This window comes from Platichthys flesus, chromosome 5 (assembly GCF_949316205.1).
Source record: "Platichthys flesus chromosome 5, fPlaFle2.1, whole genome shotgun sequence".
NCBI lineage: Eukaryota > Metazoa > Chordata > Actinopteri > Pleuronectiformes > Pleuronectidae > Platichthys > Platichthys flesus.
In genome coordinates this window covers 23,785,862-23,793,128 of record NC_084949.1, presented here as the reverse complement: position 1 = coordinate 23,793,128, position 7,267 = coordinate 23,785,862, and positions in this window count along the sequence as shown.

Below are 7,267 nucleotides of genomic sequence, written 5' to 3'. Positions count from 1 at the left end.
TTCAAAATGTCAGTTCCCAAATCAATGGGTGATGTCATGATAGGATATAACAAACGTTAAGGATTATCATTCTGTTGTTTAACTGTTCTTTTCATTTCAGTCTTCATTTACTTTAAGTACAGACTTCAATTTCAAACTTCTCACTCAAGCTATTCAACTAGTTCAGTTCATATTCGTCCTTGTCAAAGTTTATTTTCTATAAATTCATGAAAGACATTTTCATCTTTATTCAGCAGCTTGTCAATCACACTGCATTTTCAGCAGGAAATGCATTTTCTAGTTCTATTCCAAATTCATACCAAAATACACATAATAAGAATAATGAGTAACAATGTGTTGGCCTTGTGCTTTGAACATCAGGCAGACATTAATAACGTCAGTTCAAAAGAACATTGGAAAGAAATACATGCAGCCCAATTCACCTTGAAGATATGGGATGTGTGTTTGAGACACTAAATGAATACAAAAGGGAAATGTGACATTTTGTTTGATCATTTTACACAAAATATTGAAGTACAAAACATGTTTCTAGTGTATTGACAAATAATAACCTTAATGTTATTGTTAATGATAAAGCTTATTATTAATTAACAATAAATCATGAGGATTTAATTATATTCTAACTTCAAAGTAGATCAAAAGTTAGTGTTGTTTATTTGGTTAAGCTCCCACCTGCTTTATGATAAGAGCTGAGCTGTTCTCTGTCCGCTCAGTCAAACACATGTTGAAGTGAAACCAGTCTGTTTTTAACAGTCCATGTGGACAGAGTTAACACACACACACACACACACACACACACACACACACACACACACACACACACAGACACACACGCACACACAGACACACACACAGACACAAACACACACACACATAAAGTTTAGGAGGAAGTGGTGAGTTTACAGGATTACCCAATTCTCTAAAAACGTTCTGGTGACTGATACATGTCTTCTTACTGTATACATAAATCATTAGTCAGATTTGTTGGATTTACATAAAGTGAAAGTAAGAAGATAAGTGCACATACGTCCACAGAGGCCAAACAGTTTCCTTATGAATCCAGATTTTTCTTTATTCAATTTCAGACACAGAAATATCAGTCTGCTAAACATATCTAATGATTTTCTTTCATCAAGATTCATGAGTTTGGACCATTTAGCTATATTAAGGACTTAAACTGTTATTTAGTGTTGGTCTTATTAATGATATTAAACCTCCAATTTGTCTCAACAATTAAAAAGCCATTCGTATAATCAACTGTCGTTAATGGGCTTTCTTTATAATTTTAAGAAACAAGCATCGGTTCCTGGACTGTTGAGCCACTGGAACCAATTTAAAATATCTTTTTTAGCACCAGTGTATAAAGGTGTGTGTGGGGGGGGGGAGACAACAGAGGTATCTGTCGTCTCCTCAGATCCCAGAGTCGGAGTCAGAGCAGAATCAGTAGCTGCTTGACATTAACAGCACAGGTATCGATGGCTCATCTCGAACACGGAGAGGAAATCAAACCTGCGGGCTCCTGAATGATGAACCACGAAAAGGTCAATGCAAAAGTGGATTCTTTCTTCAATTCTTATCTCTCTCTCCTTCTCTCTCTCTCTCTGTTTCCTTACATCTCTCTGTCAGACCTCTGGTGGTGTATTGGCTCAGAGGGAAAGCGAGGGAGCGAGAGAGAGAGAGAGAGAGAGAGAGAGAGGGAAGGAGGTGTAACTAATGTTTTTCTGCCAGGTTCGGCTCCTGTCGACATATAATCCATGTTAATAAATGACTCCTGAGGTCATCACTATGTAGCTGCCAGGTGGGAGGAGAAAAGGAAAGGCAGGCAGAAAAATTGAGTGAGTGTGTTAAAGAGAGAGAGAGAGAGAGAGAGAGAGAGAGAGAGAGAGAGAGAGAGAGAGAGAGAGAGAGAGCTATACGAACAGGGTTTGTGCATGGTCATGATCGGATGAGATGATATTCATGTCCATCGTTTTATGCAGATCATTTGGTAAAACGTTAATTTCTGCCTCATTGCTCTTCTAATAAAATCCCAGGTACAACCTTAACACACTGTGACACTTTATTAAACACTTCTCTCATGCACTGCTCCCACACGTTCTCCTGAGCTGCCAAGATAACTAGCAGCGATGCTCGGAGTTTGGAGATTCGATTCATTTCTTAAACCCCGTCTCTGCTTCTCTATAGATCCTCTGCTGTTTTCCTTTCACTCCACTCTGAAGCTCTTCCTCCAGACGCTTCATGCATGTTCTGGAAACGTCTTTCAACATCACACTTGTTTTTTTGTAGCTTTTGTCGTTTACTAACTTCCTCCGTTCAAATCCAGCCTTCCGGTCAACCAGCAGCAGTCATGGTGAAAGCAAACAAATCCTCTTGTTTCCCTCCAGGACCTTTGTGTTTATTGAATTTTGAATCCATAGCTAATCTAGGAGAAGGCCCACTTGAGCCCCTGAGCCTGGCACAGAGGCTGTGATGCAGAATATGATGCAAAACTAGGTTCACAAAATGTTCAGATATTTCTTTCAAAGTGGCTTCACATTGATTTTACACCAAACTACAAATACTGGACGTTTTGAGGAAGTTAAGGAGTCAGTAGAGCTGGGATTAGAGTCACATGCAGTTTGGTGGGGGCAGGTGGCTGACCCCTGACCAGCATCATGCATTAGACGCTACAAGCAGATATTGTCCTGCAAGAGCAGATCGTTGACAAAAAGAATAAAGAAATGTTTTATCAGTGTTTGGCTGATGTCCTTGAAATACTCTATTTTCATTTGTCTTGTTGTTTCTGATGTCAGTTCTGTTTATCATGGTTGATCCAGATACATTATTCATTTTTCTATTTCCAGAAACTTCTCTTTTTGTCAGAGCAGTGAACACAAACCCCAAAATTCAAGCTGCACTCACAAACATCTGAATGCTTCAAAACTATTTTACCTTTACTCAAAACCAAACACTGCCGGCAGAGAACACACAGTCAGCTGATGCATGAACACAACTCCAGAGAAGCCACAGTCAAGGTCGGAGTGTGTGTCACGGACCATATGTTCACTGCTTTCAGCTCCACCTCCTCTGTGCCACTGTGCCGGGGCTGGGAGGAGCTGATGTCCTCATGAATGAGTTAAAACACACAAACCAGCACAGATCAGTTCACATGCAGCAAAAAGGGCTTCATCAATGAAACGATAGGTTGCAGCATTTCTCTGCACCACTGGATGGCAATGCACCTCCTCTCTCCGCCTCTCATCCTTCTCCCCCCACCTCCCCTTCCCTCCGTGTGCTCCCTTCTCTTCTCTTGCCCTTTTCCCTGCGTCTCCTCCTCTTGTGCAGGAGGAAGATTACGATCACCGGAGAACACAATGAGGATTACCAGATCGATATCGGAGGCAATCGCTTTCCTCCATCTATTTTACATGGTCTATCCCTCCATTTCCTCCTCCTCTCCGTGTCTGTCACTCACCCGCTCCCTGTGGTTAATTTGTGTTCTCATCCTCTGCCCTTCAAGGCACTCTTGTGCTCCTGGGTAAGGGGGAAATGAGAGGGATACAGGATGGGGGTGTGGGGGTGTGGGGGTGGCAGATAAGAAGAAAGACATGCTCAAATAATGAACGGAAATAGATACAGCTGTGTGATGGGGGCAGCGATGAGAGTTTTTGTTTCCTTTCACTCCACAGATACTATTGATTCACCAGGGAGAACGTGCAGCGCCGTTAATTCATTACACAACGGCCAAGCAAGCTGAGCTGCAGCTCGGGGAGAGACGGCACAACCCATTTCACACACGGCCAGGGATTCATAGCTGAGTGCAGACGAGGAAAAAACACCCAGAGGTATGAATCTGTCCTCAGACAGACTGAGGCCTGAGGAGAGGAGGGGAGAGGAGGGGAGAGGAGGAGGAAGGGAGGAGAGGGTGAGATGAGGATGAGAGGATGAGAGGAAGAGGAGAGAGAGGAGAGAGGAGAGGGTGAGACGAGGATGAGAGGAAGAGGAGAGAGAGGAGAGAGTGGAGATGAGGAGAGGAGAGGAGAGGGTGAGACGAGGATGAGAGGATGAGAGAAAGAGGAGAGAGAGGAGAGAGAGGAGAAAGAGGAGAGGAGAGGAGGTGAGGAGAGAGGAGAGGAGAGGGTGACACAAGGATGAGAGGAAAAGGAGAGAGAGAAGAGGAGAGGTGAGGAGAGGACAGGAGAGGGTGATAGAGGATGAGAGGATGAGAGGAAGAGAGGAGAGGAGAGGAGAGAGAGGAGAGAGCGGAGAGGAGAGGTGAGGAAAGGAGAGGAGAGAAGAACGTGAGACGAGGATGAGAGGAAGAGGAAGAGGAAGAGGAGAGAGAGGAGAGAGAGGAGAGGAGGTGAGGTGAGGAGAGGAGAGGAGAGGGTGACACGAGGATGAGAGGAAAAGGAGAGAGAGGTGAGGAGAGAGAGGAGTGAGCGGAGATGAGAGGTGAGGAGAGGAGAGGAGGTGAGGAGAGGGTGACTCGAGGATGAGAGGAAAAGGAGAGAGAGGAGAGGTGAGGAGTGGAGAGAGGAGAGAGGAGTGAGGAAAGGAGAGGTGAGGAGAGGAGAGGGTGAGACCAGGATGAGAGGAAGAGGAAGAGGTGAGGAGTAAAATACAGAAATAAACCCAGGTGCACACATCCACACTAGTTAAAAAATAACAAGAGGAACCGAGGAGCCGTGTTTGTCCAGTTCGTAGGAACACAGCAAACTGGTAAATGAAATCCAAGAGAAATAAACTCAGGTAAACACTTTTTCGATGGGGATGTGAATGTGTTTGTGTGTGTGTGTGTGTGTGTGTTTGTGTGTGTGTGTGTGTGTTTGTGTGTTTGTGTGTGTGTGTGTGTGTGAGGTAGAGAAAGGGACTCATCTTTTATGCATGAGTGTTGGTTTTGCTGCACTTGCAGCTGTGCCTGGGTTACTTCCCAACTCAGTCACACACAACTGACCAGCAAAGCGTCTCACTGGGTTTGAACACATCACTCGACCCAATTAAAACCGTCTGAGTGTTAAAAGATTTACTTTTCATCACGTCTGAATAAAAAACAACCTCAGAAACATTAAGAAAAACATCATATTAATGTTTATTTCTACGCTGATGAGGTTTGTTAATATAATAATTCCACACAAGCATTTGTTGGTCTGTTTGTGTGTGGGTTTGTGTGTGTGAACAGTGTGTGTGTGTGTGTTCCCAAGCAAACACCACATTTCCTGCGTCCAGCTGAGTAACAAGCTGGCCACACACATACGCACACCCACACAGACACAAACACACACACATACACATCAATTACATAATGAATCTGCCTGAAGTCAACCCGGGTTGCTCAAACCCATGGGCCGTTTCAACAAATGCAAATATTAAGCAGGAACGTGAGAAACACACACGTATATGCACACAAATTAAACATAACTCTACAGATGTGTGTGTGTGTGTGTGTGTGTGTGTGTGTGTGTGGGTGTGAATCTCATTGATATGCGGGAGTGAAGGCGTGTTATTGGTTCCTTCGGGCTCGTTTGGGGCTAATTAGAGAGAGTAATGAGATAAGAGGAGCTGGAGAGGGAGGCGACGCTCTGATGGATGCGGGGGGGAAGAGACGGCATCCCAATGAGGAGAGACTTCGAGGGAAGGAGAGAGATCACATTAGAGGATGAAAGGGAGCAGGAGGGAAGGGGGCGAGGATGGAGCAACGCTGGGAATCGATACTGTGGCGCCGCGAGCTGGGAAACGTTCCACGTCCCGAGCTAAACGCTCACAACAAAGAAAACTGATCTGATCTCTGTGGCTGACATGTTTCTGCTCCCTCTCACTCCACTCGTGTGCTTTAATTGCATCATTCGCATGTCTGTCCCCAGTTTAAACTCATGGGAACCAGTAGGAGAGGTCTTCTGAGGAATGGCTCTTTGAAGGAAACGTGGATCTTATGGCTCGATTCATTTCCAGAAGGTTCATCATTCTTTTTTCTTTCTGGCAGGATCGGTCAGTGGGGCATATTATAACAAATATTAAAAAAGAGCTGAAATCCAGTTGCCTCAAGGTCTAGAATCAATATTTCAGTAACATTAGTTATACTTTTTTATTGCATATTCTTGAGGGTACTTTAGAGATGTATTATATTTTATATGTTTTTATATCACAGACTGGTGTGACTGGGAATTGTGCATGCTAGCCTTTTTTTACACAAATCAACACAATAGAAAACGTAGGTGAAGTTGCTTCTAGACATTTTAATGAAGACAAATGATTTCTTCAAGAGAGATTGATGATTGTGATCTGCACCAACTGCTTAAGAAAACCTCACAGGGAAAAGTAGAAGAGTAAGAAAGACTCAAGACAGGAGGAGGTCGGGGATCAAACCACCGGAGGAAAAAGGGATGTGAGCCTAAAGTTGCCCGCTTGTGAAATAGCCAATGTAACCCTTTTTTTGGCAAACATGCGCTTCTCTTTAGGCAAGGTGTAATCTGGATGTGAACATAAAGTGAAACCCTGTGTAAATGGTGAATATGGACCAAATAGCACAAAACAAATAAGGTCCTCTGGAAGAAACAGCTGGAATCTGCAACTTCCATCTATCGCTTGTGTTTGGAAACTTTTAAAACAGATCGAAACCTTTGTGCACAAAATTACTTAATTAGCCGCTGATTTACATCAGCCCGATCCACAAGTTGCCTCGGAGCCCCTCAGGCTAATAAGAGTTATCATCGACTTTTGCAGCAAAGTTCCTGACCAATCAAACATCGGGGTCGAGGGTCGTCATTAGCAGCGCAGGTTAGATTCCCACGAAGGTCCCTGAGGAGGTGACCCCGGTGACAATGAGGGACAAAGACAACACGTCTGTAAATGTGTTAGTGTGTGTGTGTGTGTGTGTGACAGAGTGAGTTTGTGCAGCTTGGTTCTAATTGGTTGGCTTCCCCTCACCAATGTGCTCACTTCTATAAATAGGACTGCAGACTGGCCCCGGCTGCCACTTGTTTACACCCTGGTTCTCTCTCAATGAGCGAAACTGTGCTCTGACTCCCTGACCTCCTCCTCCTCCTCCTCCTCCTCCTCCTCCTCCTCCTCCTCCTCCTCCTCCTCCTCCTCCTGCCACCTGCCCCTCTCTCCCTCCCACTCTGCTCTTTCAGCCTGTGTGCTTGTTTAATAAGCCGATCTCCCCATCATTAATTAAACATAATCACAAGCCATTTGTCTGAGCTCGGCATCGACGTGGCCGTGCATCCGACTCCTCGGCTTCTCTCTCTCCGAGTGTCGTTGCTCACTTTGACTTCTCCCTCTTCTG